The sequence below is a fragment of the Alligator mississippiensis genome, chromosome 4 (assembly GCF_030867095.1).
Source record: "Alligator mississippiensis isolate rAllMis1 chromosome 4, rAllMis1, whole genome shotgun sequence".
Taxonomy (NCBI): Eukaryota; Metazoa; Chordata; order Crocodylia; family Alligatoridae; genus Alligator; species Alligator mississippiensis.
In genome coordinates this window covers 14,788,081-14,805,580 of record NC_081827.1, presented here as the reverse complement: position 1 = coordinate 14,805,580, position 17,500 = coordinate 14,788,081, and the positions used below count along the sequence as shown (strand labels likewise).

The 17,500-nt window shown below is 45.9% G+C and overlaps 1 protein-coding gene and 1 long non-coding RNA gene across 6 annotated transcripts in view; one reads left to right on the top strand and one right to left on the bottom strand.

Moving 5' to 3' along the window:
* FRMD4A (FERM domain containing 4A) overlaps window positions 1-17,500 on the top strand; it is a 283,978-nt gene that overhangs the window by 65,204 nt on the left and 201,274 nt on the right. The window lies entirely within an intron of this gene.
* Window positions 1,610-17,146, bottom strand: LOC109283170 (uncharacterized). Its single transcript, XR_002090252.2, has 3 exons — window positions 16,939-17,146; window positions 9,616-9,741; window positions 1,610-8,853 (listed from the first exon to the last, which is right to left on the bottom strand). It is a non-coding gene; the product is annotated as an uncharacterized LOC109283170 (long non-coding RNA).

Here is a 17,500-nt window from a genome sequence, read left to right as displayed (position 1 = left end):
GTTAGACGAGTATCTAGCTGGGGTCATTTAGACCCAGCACTCTTTCCTGCTTATGCAGGGGGTCGGACTTGATGATCTATTGAGGTCCCTTCTGACCCTAACATCTATGAATCTATGAATCTATGATGTGACGTGACCGCTACAGAAGCTGGTCACCGTGTGATTGTGCAAAGATTCAAGGAGACACATATTAACTTCTGAGCTGCATGTGGCTCCCGAGTCTCCAGTTGGCCACCCCAGTATAGTCTACACCAGTGATTCTCAACCCATTTGCCATAGTGTACCACACTTGAAACTCTCAGTGTGTTACTGTGGGCCACACCCAACAGCTGAGGGGTCCCCCAGCTGCCAGGGCTACAGGGCCAGGGCCCACAGCCCCCTGCCCCCCAAGCAGTGCCCAAGCCCCAGCTGCTGCCTGTAGGAGGAGGTGGTTTTTGCAGCTGGAGTGGAGTGTGGAGTCCAGCTGCCCTGTGGGTGGCACAGCTGGAGTGGAGCCCATTGGGGGGAGGATGCGGACTGCCCACTGTGGGCTTGGGGCTCCCCGCCCTGCTGCCTCCCCTTGGGGACTCTGTGACCCAGCAGGAGAGACCCGCCACTGGCAGGCACGGAGGCTCAGTACCACTGCCGGGAGCCCTATGCTAGCTGCACTGCCATAGCGAGGCAACCCTGCCCACCCAGCAGCACTGATGGTGCAGAGTTGTGCTCCCACAGCCACTGAGCAGGCAGGAAGCACCCTGCCACAGCAGCTGTCAGCCTGCAAGGCGAAACCCACCGTTTCCCGCGTTTTTCTCCCTGACTGTAACAATCCACAGGCTGCAATGTTTACCTTTTCTTTTTTTTAATGGGATGTCACATGGGCCGCAGCAGCGTGCTGACTGGGCTGCATGCAGGGCTGTGAACCACTGCTCTATGGCTTAGTTTGTGCTCTGGGGCTGCAGGCAGTGCTGCAAGGGTCAAGCCCCCTGATGCAGATGCAGCTCTGGAAAGAGGTTTTCTGCCACTAGAGTTAAATCAATTCCCCAAAAAGACAAAAGCTGCCTTCCTTAGCCTTCTTCCTAAGGGCAGAAAGCAGGGCAGAGTAGCACCTTCAAGGCTGGTTGGTTCAGAAAGGCGAAAGCTTTCATAGGTGACGATTATCTGAAGAAGTAGGCCTTGATTGCTCCAGTTTTTCAAGTTGTGTGTGCACTCGTACCTCACTGAATATGGGGCTAGCTTCTCTCTCAAGAAGCAGACTGTCTGATATCTAAACGCACTAATCATTTTCATTAATGAGCTCGATAAGAAGTGAATAATTAGACTAAGGGATATATCTAGAACATGAAGATATATTACACAGTACCACCTAGTGACAGAGCATTGCTATATAGGATGGGCAACTCTGCCATAAGAAGGCATTAGCAAAATATTGCAAGCGTTTGCCATGCAATCTGAAGCCTAGTTCCCAGCTGTGTCATGTGTAAGTACTGTGCTCAGCTACAGAAGGAACAATATAATCTGACAGGTTCTGGCTCCTTCTCCATTTTGTATTTTTCTTTTTGGACAACAGCTCGAATCAAGAGAGTTTTATCTTTTGAGTTCTGCCCAAGTAGACAGGCTGCCTAATCATGGGTGGGTTTCTGCAACATTTATTTTATTATTACACAGAGCGTGCAGGTTGTATTCTATGCAAACCAGCCCTTGAGTCATATGCTTTGGAATTTCTCAGTGCATTATGCAGAAAGAAAAGGGGGAAAATACAAGGTCCAATGAGTAATATAGCCTCCAAGGGCATCTGAAATGAAAAGAAATGCCATGGGCATATTCCATTTGTACTAATGATGTCAAAGTGCATTCTGATGGGGCTCTGTTCAAGTGAAGACTTGTAACCTTTTCCACTAATTTCTTTCCAAAGAATTGCCTATTGAAGACTAAACTGCTTTTTTTTTTCATAAGCCCTGGAAGCTATGTGTGTATCTTTTGTCCTTTATTATTATTACTCTTCTCTCTCATTTTAAGTCAGAATGGTTACTATATAAAAGATTGACTTTCCCCATGGGAATCTTGCATGGGCATGTGAGATTCAGATGGGATTCTTACCCCGTTCACTGGGGCAAAAGTGAGAGGAAATGAAGTATTTAAACTAAGCGATGAATTGAAAGGAGATGTAAATTATGCCTATTCTGGCACACAGATTTGCATACAACACTTCAGAGTTTGGACAGCTGAGGCTGTGGGGGTGATTATGTCCTTTGAATTGGGTTCCTATATGCCACTATGGCAAGCCCTTGTGCTGGAGCTGAGAAGATCCCTAGTTTGGTTGTGTGGGAGAGTCAGCAGAAATGACTGAGCAGCATCCTACTGGCTGACATCATGGTGAGACCTCGGTGTATGTAGAGGTCACAACAGAGATCTGGATTGCTGTATAGACTCATAGAAAAGTAGGGCTGAGAGGGGACCCCATCAAGTCCAACCCCGTCATCTCTATCCAAACCATCCCATTCAAGTCCTCATGTAATCTTTTTGTAAAACTACACAAGCAACCCTTTTGCACAGCCACAAGGCATGTTGCACAAAGGCACAAAAAGCACCCTGATCTGTCACAGGTAAAGCAGGGACATGAAGGCTGCCAATATCCCACTTTTGCAAGGGCTGTTAAAATAGACTCAACAGATGCAAGAAAGAGTGCCATGCCCCCTGCTACAGAGGGAGGCACAAAACACCACAGTTTGTACCAGTTTGATCATGGGGTAAAATTCCTTCCTGATCCTAAATGTGTTGATTTCTCTGACCCTGAGTGGAGGGGCAAAATCCCCTAACCAGCAACCTCCTGGTTTTAGTTATGCCAGCTATAAGTATCCCTAATATATAACAAGTTTTCTCTTAGCTAGAAAAATGTTCCAGCGGGATGGTCTTTACTGACGCAAGGTAGGAGGCAACCCTTGCCTGCATAAGCTTTGCATATAAATGGACACGACTGACCAAAGCTGGGTAGTGAAGTAGCACAAAAAAGTAAAGCGATTTGAGCAGGGCCACACAGCAGCTCCAATCGCAAAATTGGGAATCAAACTCCGATCTCCTGAGTCCCAGCCTGTTCTCCGATTACTAGATTACAGCCTCCCGCAGCTTTCCTTACCTTCCTCCTCTATGACACAATGCAGCAAACATCTGCGTTCCTAGTTTCAGTATAAAGCCATATTTAATTTGTACTTAAGTAGGAATAGTGAACAGGTTCCCTTTGCTACCAAACACCTGACCAGTGCTTCAGACATTCCCATTCAACTTGCAGAGCTCCCCGCAATGGGTATACATCAGCATGATGCCCTTGACTCCAGTAGAGCTATCCCTCTGGACAACTACTAGGGGCTCCAACTCCAGCTGTAGTATGCTTCCTGAATGCCCTTCTTCCACTGAAGTTACTGATTTTTCTCTTTTTTTAAAAAAAAAAGCATATCCAGTGTAATTTTGGTCACAGACCCAGCATCTTTGTCTCTGGCGCTGCCTCTGATCTACACTGAATACCTGTCCATGAGATGTTCATGCAGCTGGGTAAACACAGCTTAACTCAAGAAGACTGCCACAATGAGAAACTCTAAAGGCCAGCTATTCAGAGTGGGCACAATGCTATTTGTGGAGGGTGTGCCCTTCTCTCCCATGGGGAAAGTACAACTTGAATAGCGCATAACAAAGGATTTCCTCACGCAGGGCATTGAAGTTTTGTCACTGGACAAGCCTTCACACTTTGTTGTTGCTGAAAAGAGCCTCCTCTTATATATTTTTTTTCTGTTATACTGCCAGATCTCAGGGCTTTGCCATGACAATTTGGTATCTCTCCAGCCAAGTCTCGCTGAAGAGAGTCTCTCTAGGGACCCCATCAAACAAAGAAAAAGCTAATTTCTTTTGAGAGATTTTGTGTGTGTGTGTGTGTGTGTGTCTTTATTATGATTTTGCAGTGCAGGTTGAATTCCTTGGTTCTTTCTGCTGCTTTTACACCATCTTCACTCCAGTGACTTCAGTGGACTTGCTCCTAATTGGGCACGTCTACACGTGCAATTAATCATAGAATCATAGAAATGTAGGGCTGGAAGAGACCTTGAAAAATCATGGAGTCCAACCCTCCTGCTCTGGGCAGCAAAACTGCTGAGATCAAATGATCCCAGCAAGTTGTCTGTCCAGTCTCCTCTTGAAGACTTCCAAGGTTGGGGACGGCGCCACTTCCTTGGGAAGTCTGTGCCAGGTTCTGGTCACCCTTACCATAAAGAAGTTCTGCCTTGCATCCAACCTGAAACCGTCCTCTAGCAGTTTATGGCCATTGCTCCTGGTCCTCCCCTGGGGTGCCCTAGTGAACAGTTTTTCTCCCAGCTCCCAATATTCACCCCTTACAGATTTAATGCACATGAATAAACGCCGTAGCTTAGTGTTTCGGGGTTTTTTCTCCCGAGTATGCCTTTTAAATGTACTCCTGAGAGCAAAAATCTCTGGAGTATATTGCTCTGGAGTTTACTCATGCACAGCACGTGTAGCCTGGCTGGCAGCAGCCCAGAGCTGTTCTGACTAGGCTCAAAGGTCAGGACTGAAGGGGCTGGCTGGGACATGAGGGTGCTTCAGCACGGGGCTAGCCAGAAAGCAGTCCCCGCACTAAAGCACCTTCATGCCCCAGCCAGCCGGGCAGCATTTACACATGCACTGCTGCACACAAAAAAAAACCTCTGGAGCAGGCTAGTACTTGTAAATACAAATACTAACTTGCTTTGCAGTAAATACCAGTACTAGCCTATGCTGCAGTTTCTTAGTTTTGTGCGCCCTAATAGGGAGCACATGTGTAGACACAAAGAGGTTTTGGAGCTCATTAGGCAGCAAACATCTTGTATAGATATATACATTTATACTAAAGAAAGTGTGAGGAGAATCAGCTGCCCCTGGGTTGGGGAATTAGACAGTGAAGGAGATGGGTAAAGTGACAAGTGGGTGAAGAAGGCAATGGGTAAAGTGACAAGTGGGTGAAGAAGGCAATGGGTAAAGTAGCAAGTATGTGAAGAAGGCACCTCACTGTCCCTTTGCTGGTATAATCCTACACTCCCCCATGCCCCTGGCATGTACACAAACGGGTGGCTTACTTAAAGTTACAATGTTGTACACCCAACTGCTAGCGTTTCCTAGTAGACTTCTCTTGTCTGGACTTTGGGGTGCAAGTTGCACCAATGTCAAAAGTGGAAAGGGTTGGGCAAAGATGACTTTGGTTTGACCTTTGTATTCCTGAACTTTCCCGCCCAAGCATTTGAGTGCCCCTTTCTCAGGGCAGAGGAAATCAGGGCTAGGAAGAGAGGGAAAAACTAACCTCCACAGAGAGCTTAGGCTCCTCTCTCCAGGCTGCTGTTAATTAAGTTAAAAATAAAGGGAACCCTCAGGGAAGGGGTGAGTTTGGACCAGATCCCGGCTGTGGGCACCGTGCTCAGAGCAGAGTGGAAATGCCACCTGCCTACTGCCTCGTTAGCAGACAGATCCGAGGAAACCGAAGTCAATTCATAGAAAGGATGAAGAGATTGACTTTGAGGGAAAGATTTAAGATGAAATGCTGCTCTCAGTTGCACCAATGTGATTCCAAGGTAGCGATGTTTCAAGGGTGTAAACCCCCCCAGAAGATGAGGAATTATTCAGCTACCCTGATACTAAGAGGTATACCTAGATGAGCAGCTTCAAAGTGAGATCAGTTAGACTGGGGAAGCCTCATGCTCTGAGATAGTTAGCATTAGACCAGACAAATGGCTGGGAAAGATATTGTAGTTAATAATCCTACGTGCGGGTCTTTCCAGCCTCTAATTTCTGTTTCAGTCTTGTGCATGGTTCTGCCTAGATTGCACTGCAGTTCCACTCTTTGCAAAGCACCTACAGGCTGCTGGACTAATTAACACAAGTAAATAAAGAGCTGACACTGTCTGCTTTACAGTGATTATCTCCAAAAGTTAAGGAGACTGAGATAAAGCGGTTACAACACAAACCAACTCTCATCAGTTGCCATTGCTTGCCGACAGTCCTGGCTAGTGTCAATGCGTGCAGTATCTCCATTGATGTCACGAGCTGAGGATCCGGCCCTACTGTAAAGCAGTATTATGTACCCAGTTATGGTCTAATTGTGTGTGTGTGTGTGTGTGTGTGTGTGTGTGTGTGAGAATCAGGTGAATGTAACGGGGCTGATTCCCAAAGCAGGAGCTGTGCAGAGATCTACTGACCGAGCATCTGGTCCAGCACATAGCTGAAGTATGAGTAGTAGTCGCAGCATATTGATGGCTTTTTTTTGAACTTGTGATTCTCGCAGCCTGCTGATCCATTGGTGGCAGGGAGGAGGTTAGTGTAAGGAGGCAGTTGGCATGTAGGTACTAAGGCAGCTAGTACTGGGGCCCTCAAAAGCTTTAAGCTTCAGTCTCTCCAAACTGAGTTGAAGAACCAAGTCACTAACCCAGGGATGAAAGAAATGTGACTCTCATTCTCGCCTGCTTGCCAGGTGTTTAACATGCCCAGATTTCTGTTGGGCTGGAGCGCCAAGTCTGCATTTTTTGTAGCAAAGAACATCTGTTTCTGTGTACTCAGAAGCATTTCAAGGAAATGCTCTTGTCGGTACCCAAGTGATGCTAACTGCAGTGCAGTTTACCTGTGGATAATGCACCACTGTGAAGTGTAAATCAGGAGAATTTCTTATGGAGTCAGGGAGACGAAAAACTGGTGTGGGATCAGAGTAAAGCCCTTCGGTTTTACAAATGCTTTGTGCTAGGCAGCCAGTGGCTGGAATACCTGGAGGAGCTGTGCATCAGCCCATGACGGGTATTTTGTGATCAAACCTGAACTGACAGGAGTCGCAGCGCTGTTCCTATAAAAGAGAGCAAAAACCCTCGGAGGTGGTTGTTAGAGGTAGGTGTGGTCTGAAATTCCTGCCGAGGGGAACATGTTTTCCTTACTATTGAAGTCCCTAAATTCGTAGAGGGGGGACAGGAATGAATTATTTTGAAACAACTGAAAGGTGTTTATGGATTTAAAAAATAACTGTGCCAAGTTATAGTGTGTGGTACAACATGGTTTTCAAAATCCCAACCCCAAAAGTTTTCTTGAAATAAAAAAATCAAAATTTTTCATTCCCCCCAAAAAACAATGTCAGAAAACAGAATAGTTGAAGAAGAGTAGGACTTCTCTCCCCCAACACCCTTTTTTGCGCTCTCAAACCAGATTTCGGTTTAATAGTCTGATTTTGACAGAGCTAAGAGAAATGGAGCTGATTTTTTTCTGACTTGCTTTAATGCTGCCTCCTCTCACCCACTGACCATATGAGCAACATTAAATGCGACTGTTGATCAGGGAAAGGATAACATGGAGCTGACTTTTACTGCAATGATGAGCCTATTAAAAATATAGGCTCATAAAAATATCCATACAGGTAGATTAGACTAGATTTATGGAAAGTTGCTTATCCATCCCCACGTGGGAGTTTGTTCTTTACAACAGCTGAGCATCTCATTCTTTAAAGTGACAGCACCATAATGTCAAAGAGGTAAGACAGGACTGGGGGCTTGACCAATTTAGTATCCCTCGTTTTTGTGTCTCTGTGAAATGAGGGGAAAAGAAAGATCAGCTAAGATTCAGGTCAGCTGGATTCAACCTTTGACTCTGTCACAGGCTTCCTGTGTGACTTCAATGATTTGGATGATGGGATCAAATGCACACTTAGCAAATTTGCAGATGACAGCAAGTTGGGTGGAGTTGCAGATGCTCTGGAGGGCAAGGCGAGGATCCAGAAGGACCTGGACAGACTGGAGAAATGGTCCACGATCAATCAGATGAGATTCAGCAAGGACAAGTGTAAGTCCTGCACTTGATATGAAATAGCCGGGTGCACAAATACAGGCTGGGAATGACTGCCTAGGCTGCAGTACTGCAGAGAAGGACATGGGGGTTACAGGTACATAAACTGAGGATGAGCCAAGTTTGCTCTGGTTGCAGAAAAGGCCAATGGCGTACTGGGTGATATCAGCGGGAGAGCCACTTGCAAAGCAAGACAAGTGATTCCAGAAACGTAGCAGCGTGGCCAGGCACACGGGGCAAAGCGCAAGTGGAGATTTCCTATTCGCCATCATTAACGCAAACAGTCACCAAATACCTGTAGGGCAATTACGGAGGGGATGGAGATGGGGTTTTGTCTGTGGCTGTAGGGGACGGGGCTAGGAGCAATACCCCAAGCTTCAGCAGGGAAAATTTAGACTGGCGCTTAGGAGGAACTTTTGGACTCTGATGGTGGTCAAGCGTTGGAACGGGCTGCTGAGAGAAGTTGTGAAATCTCCATCCCGGGACCTTGTCAAGGGAAGGTTAGGCAGACACTTGGCTGGGATAGTTCAATCAAGGATGATTCTGCCTTGGGCAGGGGCTGAACTGGATGACCTCATAAAGTTACTTCCAACCTTGCTTTCCTCTGACATAAGCCTCTCTGTGCCTCAGTTCCCCACCACAAAGTGCAGGGTAGAGCTGCTTCTTAGACTTCACCGGGCGTTGCGATCATAAAAATATGAATGGCTTCGGGGCACGCGTTGCTATGGCGATGGGAGCCAAATAAGAATCTAACGAGAGACATCAGAGCCTTGCGTTACTAAGGAAATAATCTGTAATGAGACTAGGGGTGTGATGACGCCAGTGCTTGTTCGTGGCCATTGTGAAATAATTGTTGAGATGGACCCGAGCTGGGTGCTTGTGAGCTAATGAGAGTGAGCTCTGCCCTCTCTCCTGACACACCAGACTGCCGAGCGCTTCGCCGCGCGTGATGCAGCGCTTCAAAGGGAGGCTCCCTTTCACTTATGCTGCATCTGCCAAACGTCCTTCCAGGCTTGCATCCGTGCTCTAGAAAATAAAGCGAACTTCTCAAATTTCTCTTATGGCCCAAAATAAGGCTGAGACATGCAATCTGTCAGGGGTGCCCCCTGGGCCACCGCAGTTACCCGTCTCTTTGCGAGGGTCCCGGATGGACGGAGGCGGGACGCCTGTAACCGGAGGGTCGGGGAAGTCTCGGGGAGGGAGAGCAGGCAAGAGAGCCCGGCTGGAAGTCTTCCAGGCTGTTAATTATTCCATGTGGAAAGTGAACTGACTGAGCAAATTGTGAAGCATGAGGGCTGTCATCACTGGAAGGGGATTCACATTAGGGATGTCAAGCCGTACCTGCTTCCCCTCACTCATTTATTTATTTGGCTGTGTGCTGTCACTGAAAATAATTTGTAGCTTTCCTCCCGACCGCCTCTCTCCCCCTCTTTCAATAATGATAATAATCAAGTAAAACAGCCTGGTGCTTTGCTCTGTTTAGCCCACTGTGAGGCTGGCAGGACTTGTCACGCTTGCATAGCAGACTGGTGAATAGGACCCAAAGGGGTTTGGAGCCGGCCCTCTGGATCCGATCCAGAGCCCTGCGCAAGCAGGAGGAGGTGTGGAGGTGGAGGCGAGACCTCCCATTGATCTTGCGGGTTTGGGATCAGTCCCGTAGGGAAAATGGCAAGCTGCATTCTGGGCCTGAGCCACTACTACATTACTTCAGTTTTACATCAATACAGCCCCACTGAAATCAATGCAGTTACAGTACTCTAATATAGCCGTAAGTCCAAGACCCCTTACCTCTGTTATACTGAAGTTCATCCAGTGTTGCTGAGATTACTCGGGGCTTCCCTGGACATCCTCCAGCTCACCCAAGATCAGAACCTGCATAGTGACATGATCCTGATGTCACAGCATCCATTGAAGCTGATGGAAAATAAGAGAGATCGGGATCCCATGATCAGATTCTCCTCTCTGGCCAGCCTAATTCCACTGAAACCAACAGAGTAACTCCCAATTTGAACCAGCCTCTAATGCACAAGCTGCTTTCTTTCATATATATCAAAACATCCTGAATTTGAGCCCCCGGGTAGTACCAGACAGGAAACCCTTTCCCCCTGTTGCCTCCTGCTTTTCATTATTCTCTTACATTTAGCAATGTCAAGAATGTGGGGAAAGACTCACTGAAAACAATCGGTTACGGTCAAGCCAGTCCAGTTGTCTCATAAAGATCAGACCCAATTAAATCGGGATTGAATATAATACACAGCACCTCAGTAATGCTTTGAACAGCTCCCCCGTGCAGCCACCAACTCCCACTGTTTGCTGGGATCATGCATACATGCAAGGGATATCATATCCTCCAGATGTTAAAATATACATGAAAAATGTGTCTATAAAACAAGAAACCGTCTCCCCGCAGAAACCTTTGTTGCTGATTGATAAGTGCATGTTCACCGGGGTGATTCGTTAGGACATTCCTTGTTGCGCCAAGAAGTATATTTCCTTTCCAAGAGGAAAAGGTTCCAATTCAAATAGTTGAACAAAAGCAGCAGATTTCTCATTGACTGGGACTCGTAGTTTGCTGGCATTTTACCACAGAACCAGGCCAAGCAAGGTCACGTAGTCAGTCCGAGGTTATATGGGCACAGTGGGGCGGGAATGCATGCTTAATTCAGGAAGAATGGCTAGGGCCGTAACAATGGGTCGTATTCTGCCAAGAGCACAGCTAGAACTAGTAACCAGCCTCTGACTGATTTGCACCAGTATAACCAGTGGACAGTGGAATTGAACCTTATGGATCTGACAGGTACATCTAAGACGCCAACTCTTAATTGGGAGTATTTTGCATTTCCATGCTGAAGGGCTAAACCAAAGTCTGCCAAATTCAGGGCAAGTCTTTCATTCCCACTGACTGTTCTGGGGATAATTATAAACCTCCAGCCACTATAGTAAGGCCCCTTGTTAAAATAAATATATAGATATAATTGAAAGAAAAATAGAAATGTTCCATATACTGACACGTTTGCAAAATTATTTTGACAGCATCCCTAATGCCAGAAGTATCCTATGGCAATGAGACCGAACGTTATAGTAACCAACTGTCTTGTAAGCTGTAATGTTTGAGCCAGTACTGTAGATGAGTATCATTTTTTATAATGGATGCTTTCAAATTATTTGCTTTAAAGGCACTAAACAAGGGCAAACAATTTGGATATTAAGGGTTTGTGAAGGGAAATGGTTCTGCTTGGTGTATTGTTTGGGTGAGAAAAAAGAGAGAGCACATAACAACAGACCTGAGGGATCTTACCCCGAGTCTTGCTTTGCTTTTGCCCAGAGCAGTAGGCTCTGCTGCTATCAACCCCCCTGACAAGCAAGTAGAGAGGTGGGTAATTTTCTCATTCTCATCATGCAGTGTCTCTCTTAGCATGCAAGCCCCAAGCACTAGGCTTTTTTTTTTCTTATTTTTGCATGTAAGTCAGACAGTCCTTCAACAGGAGGTGGCATCTCAAAGCAGGTCTAGCTAATGACATTTGTATGAGGCAAACACTGTACGGGTTACTGTTCTTCCAAAGCCCTCTTCTGTGCATATCAGTCCACATGCTCTCACATTTTCCAAGAGAAAGTAAATGAGTGTAACGCCCCATCTCCTTGCACCACCATTTGGTCAGTGAAACAGGAACCAGGGCTGTCGAGCTGGTGTTGAGGACAGCATAAATATAAGAAGCCCAGGCTGTGAACAGAGTGGACTCTGCAGAAGTTTTTTACAGCTCCATGATGTACTGCAGTCCCATGACAGCAGCAGCATAAGACCTCAGTAGTTCATGCTGCCAGTGGCTGGCTCTCCTGTGTGATACCTTTGCGACTCTGCAGAGAGGCAGTCAGCTCTGCCAACCTTGCCGGCAGAGGGCTGTGCAGTGTTCAGTACAAAGTACACATGCATCCTTCTCCTCTGCATGTTTCTCTCTTTCTAATCCAGGGCCCTTCTCCCCTTTTTATCAGAGAGGTGAGCGAGTCATGTCTCCTCTCTCTGCGTGCAAGGGTTTGAGCTCTCGTGGCTTCCGGGGTTAGATGATGCAGCTCTGGGTTCTGGATAAAGTGCAGGGTTTGAGTCCTGTAGCTGGATTGTGCTGTGCTGGTGCTATAGTGAACTTGCCTTGAATAGACACTGATGCAGAGAAGCAAGGCCTTTTCATCCAGCCCACATGAATGCTGAACCCTCATTCCCTGTGATTGTGTCTTGAGCATTTTGACCCCAGCAATGCCCTGCTCCCCAGGGATGCCATGCCACAGTCTAATTTGCCCCGTGGCCACAAGTTGTTAACCCGGTTTCTAGACATAAATTCTTCAAGGCAGAACTGTCAGAGATGCCCAGGAGCCTGCATCATCTTAGCACCGCTTTAGCATTATGTTGGGACTGTGCAGGAATCCTTTAAGAGAGGGGATGAAGAGAGAACTCTGCACATCCATGAAGCTATGCAGGGCACTTCTACTTCAGCCAAGTAGTGGCACGGCCAATGCGGCAGACAGACCCAGGGCAGAGGCAGGCTATTTGCATCTGAAGTGGCCTGCAACCCTTTCCAAGTGAATCAGAGCAGCGTGGTTGTAATTCTAGTACACAAAACCAGGGGGCCTCATCTGCTGTCTGAACATCAGGACGAGAGCTGATGAGTGTCACTGTGGTTCGTAGATTCATAGCCATTAGGACTGGAAGGGACCTCAGAAGATCATCAAGTCTAGGCCCCTGCCCAAAGGGCAGGAAGTCAGCTGGGGTCATAGGATCCCAGCAAGATAAACATCCAAATGTCTCTTGAAGGTGTTCTTGAACCACCTCCGATGGCAGGCTATTCCAAACCTTGGGCGTTCGAATAGTAAAGAAGTTCTTCCTTATGTCCAGCCTGAAATGGTCACAGAGGAGTTTGTGACCGTTTGATCTTGTCATTCCTTGGGGCGCTCTGATGAACAGATGTTCCCACAGATCCTGGTGAGCACCCCTGGTAAACTTATAGGTGGCCACCAAAATTGCCCCTGAGCCTGCGCTTTTCCAGGCTGAAGAGTCCCATAGCTCTCAGCCTCACATCGTAAGGTCTGTTTTCCTGACCTCTGATCATGCACGTGGCTCTCCTCTGCACCTTCTCAAGCTTCTCCATGTCCTTTTTGAATTGTGGATCCCAAAACTGGATGCAGTACTCCAGCTACGGCCTCACTAAGGTTGAGTACAACAGGAGAATGACGTCCTGGGATTTGCCTGAGAAGCATCTATGGATGCAAGCCAGCATTTTGCTTGCTTTACTAGCCGCAGCATCGCATTGCAGGCTCATGTTCATGCTTGGTTCTGTACCCCAAGCTGCTTGTGAGATGCACCATGTCTCAGGCAAGAAGGAGCTTTAGAGAAAAAGTCCCAGTTATATGAATGTCGGCAGAGAGCTTTGCAGTGGGTGTTTTACATTCGTGGCATTTATATTGCTTTGGGCTTTGTTGTCTTCCACAGAAGAAGGGAGTTTGGGTTACTGTGTCTTACACACGGCTGTGTACTTAAATATAAATACCACTCGTTACGTGGAGGCAACCCGAGGCCTTTGCCCACTGTTCTGCGGGTTTGCCATGACCTTCGGAAAAGCATGGTGCTTGGAAGAAGAGAGGCCTTCTCTGCGCTGTGTTAAAGTGCTAAGTAATAGCCCTGCCAAATACGGTAAAGATTCTGTTTAAGACCCAGAAGGCGCAAACGTGCATTCGAATGTTTGCTAGCATGAAATCTGCATCTGGCAAGAGTTATATGCCTCCCAGACAACCATGTGATTCCTCTACATTACCATCATGCCTTGAGTGCATTTTTCATGGTATCATCTCGTTTCTAGGCGTGACATTATCAACAGAGGGGCTACCTGGCGCTGGTTCTATTAGTAAACAGCAAATCAATCCTGCTATGCAGAGCACAATCCAATTATTGCTTGTAGTTACTGTAGACCGAAGAAGTCATAAATAAATGAGTGCACTGGAGGTATTTAACATTTCAGTCCCGTTTCAGTCCAGACCTTTGGTCTCAGTCCATGGACGGCTTGTAGATTGATTCCACTGTAATAGTAGAGCTTTGGGGGGGGGGGTTCTGGCCTCAGCCCAGCCATTGTCAGCGCACAGGTATGCCCTTGCCATCCATGCCCAGACAATTACAGGATAACTCATAGTAAATACAGCTTGCTTTCTGCTTTTGTTTCTAGGAGGAAGCCATATGAGCTAATGGCCAAAATGGCATGCAGAACTGCCTAGTTCCCTACGTCAGGAAATCCATTTACAGCCTAATTTTCAAGAGGCTGAACAATCCCAAACATATCTGAAGTCAATGGAAACAGCAAGTATTCAGCACATGTGAACAGCAAGCAGTCAACACCTCATTTCTTTATAACGGGTTAGCAACCTATGGCCCGCGGGTTAGCAACCTATGGTGCCTATACACATGCTCTAATTAGAACGCATTATAGTAGACTCAATTAATCAAGTCCTGCGGGAGTATCCTCATTAGAATGCCCCAGCGTGCCTCACCGCCACGTGTATTCAGCATCCCACGTTTCAAAATGGCTGCGGGGGCGCTTTAACTAAAACTTGTCAAACAAGTGTTAGTTAAATCATTTTGAAACACAGGACACTGAATACGTGTGACGATGCAACATTTTAATTAAGTGGCTGTCCAGGGGCCGCTCTAATTAAAATACCCCCTTCCCCTACCCCTCTGGGAATAGACACCCACAGAGACTAGCTTCAGCAGCATTTGGCAGCCTCATTCCAGCTCGCTAATGGAAACCATTGCTGGCTCCTGCTTTATAGCACAGGTACAGTCGTGCTGATCTCTTGCTTCTCAGAAGCTTGGGGAGGTTTCATGTGACAAAGTTTGCAAAACCCAGTCCTGGCTCCCAGTCTTGTTCACTTACCACTATTTCCATGGGACCTCCTTTCTTCTGTATGCTTGTTTTTAGAACCTGCTCTTCAATTTGGTTGGGCTGTATGGCAGGAAAGGAGGGCATGTGTCTTATAACATACAGGGCCTAGTTACTCATTACCTCATTAGCACAATGATGTATGAAGAGGCATACAAGTAAAATGATACTCTACTGCACAGCCAGTAGCAAATCAACTCATCTCACTTAAAATGTACTCCTCTATGTCTGACTTCCTTCCTTCTTTCTTCAACTCCTGTTTTCAAGAACATTTTAAGCACAGTCCTCCTCATTAAGATAATTTATAAATGTCCACAGTAAATGTTAATTATTCTAGGAGTAAGTACTGCATAAATGAGGATATAGGTCCTCATTCAAACAGCTGTCACCCCCTGAGTCCACTCCAGCAAACTTGCTCTCCAGTCTCAATAAAAATACCATATATGTTGTCTGTGTCTGGGATTAATAGCTAATATGATGCTCACTGGTCTACAACTGTAGAATTAAATTATCATTTTTAAAAATCATCCTTTATTCAGTGTTGGGGTTGGAAAATGCATAAAAAAGACAAAAATATTATTCACAATTTATATAATCCCATCTCTTGGTCTTTTAGAAATTAGTTTTCTTCACTATTTTTATAGAATAGCCATTTTTTTCCCTTCAAATCCTGTGGCAAGCTCATACTTCTGCTTGTTTTAAAGCCATAATCAAGCTGCCTGCATTAGGCATTTTATGGGGTTTCTTTGAAGAGCAGGGGAAGAAGAGGAACATGGGCTTGGTTTGCTGAGCAAAACTTTGGACACATTTCATTTTTGGTACTTCTGTCTGTGTTTGGTTTGCAATGCCTTGTAAGCAAAGAACACAGAAAACTTGAATTTCAAGATTTTGAAAATTTGCTGCAAATATTTGCAGAGCTGTAACAAACAGCCTTTGGGATGCTTCACATTTGAAATCCATTTCCTTGATGAATCATGCTTTTCCTTCTATTGTATATGTATAATTTGCAATCAGACAGCTGCTTATTTGAACTGTGGATACTGTGCACAGTAGTGGATATTCATTTAAGGCCCACCTTAAACAATCAAATATCTGAAGCCCTTGTCTCTGCCCCCCTCTCTATCTGCAGTCTCTCAGAAGCCCAGGTTCCCATCTTCGCCTTTTAAGGTGGATCCCAGCAGCTTGTGTCTCCTGTGTCTTCAGAAGGTGACAAATAGATTTACTCCACTTCCTATATAGATTCTTTGAGAGAGATCAGGCAGGCCAGCATTGCAGACCTTATCCTCTTTCCTACTGGCATCTATTGAGGCATGTTCCCTGCTGCTTCAGGAAAACTCCATTGCACATAGTGTCTCATTTATACTGAAACCAAGATATACCAGAACACACTGGATTATTCACTAATATCTATACTAGTCTTTTCATCGCTGTCCACATAAGGACCCATGGATGCTCTATGGAAAGTTTCACTGCCTGGGTTTCTCTTCCCATGCTGTCCAACTATTAGTGATGTACAGTAGCTTTAGCATTAAAATGAGTGTCTGCATGTCCAAGTTCTGGATTCTCATCCAAGCTGTACCAATAGCTTCCTGTGTGACCTTGGGCAAGGGACTTAATTTCTCTGTGCCTCACTTTTCCCCCTATACTGTAGGGACATAAATACTGCACTACCCCTTGAGACAGGGGAGGTGAAATAAGGTATAATTCACCAGCGCACAAAAGGTCTGAGATGGGCACAAAGTATTATATCCCAGGATGGGTGCAAAATGGGATTAGTTATCATGTGCCTTGAATTCTGTAGCTTTCTGTAGCAGACTGTTCCTGTCTGTTCATTGAATCCTAGAAAAGTAGGGAAGGGACCTCTGGCCATCTGCTCAAACTCAAGGCAGGGTCATCCTTGGCTAAGCCATCCCAATCTGGTGTCTGTCTAACTGCTCTTAAAACCTTCCATGGATTGTAAAAACTATTGAATAAAAGTGTAATAAAAGTGCCGGATTCTCAGTTGAGGTAGATCATCACGTGTCCATTATCTAAAAGGGAGTTCTGCTATTTTACGCTGTCTCAGAATCTGATCTAATTTGCCGTTATTTGATGTCTGTTTTTTAGCGAGGTAATTTCCGCGGGTCACAAACATGAACCTGTTTTCAGATAAGGAATAAGCCGTGGGAATGGACAAAGCCTAAAACCTTACCTTGTTTTCTGTTGCGTCTGGAATCGTGACGGTTGTCATTCCGGAAATAAAACACACACAGGGAAATGATGTATACTGGTCACCACTGGACAAAAGCCTGCATCTGCCAGCAATTATGGCACCAAATATATGAGGCTCCACCAGTTGCTCTCTGCATCGAGCCTAAAGCAAGTCGACATTTTCCCGGTAACCGCAGCACAGCAACTGTTTGTGGATGTTGACTCTAATGGAGACCACTGAGCTCTAGCATTAGATTTACAGTCACGTTGGTTAACTCTAGTGACTTGGAAATCAATTACCTAGATTTACAGCATGACCAGAAACTGGAGTGTAGTCTGTGTTGTGATCTATATTGCCATCTAGTGATGAAACTGTAGCTTCATCATTTAAGTCCATCATGGAAGTGGACCATATTTGTATGCAGCTATTGCTTTTTTTTTTTTTTAAAGGAAGAAAGGGCAGAAGCAATAATTATAGGAAGCATTGTATGTAAATACCATGCCTCAAAGAGTCAGTGGTCTTTACGTGTAGCATTGGGCTTAAAGCTATTGCTTTCACGCAC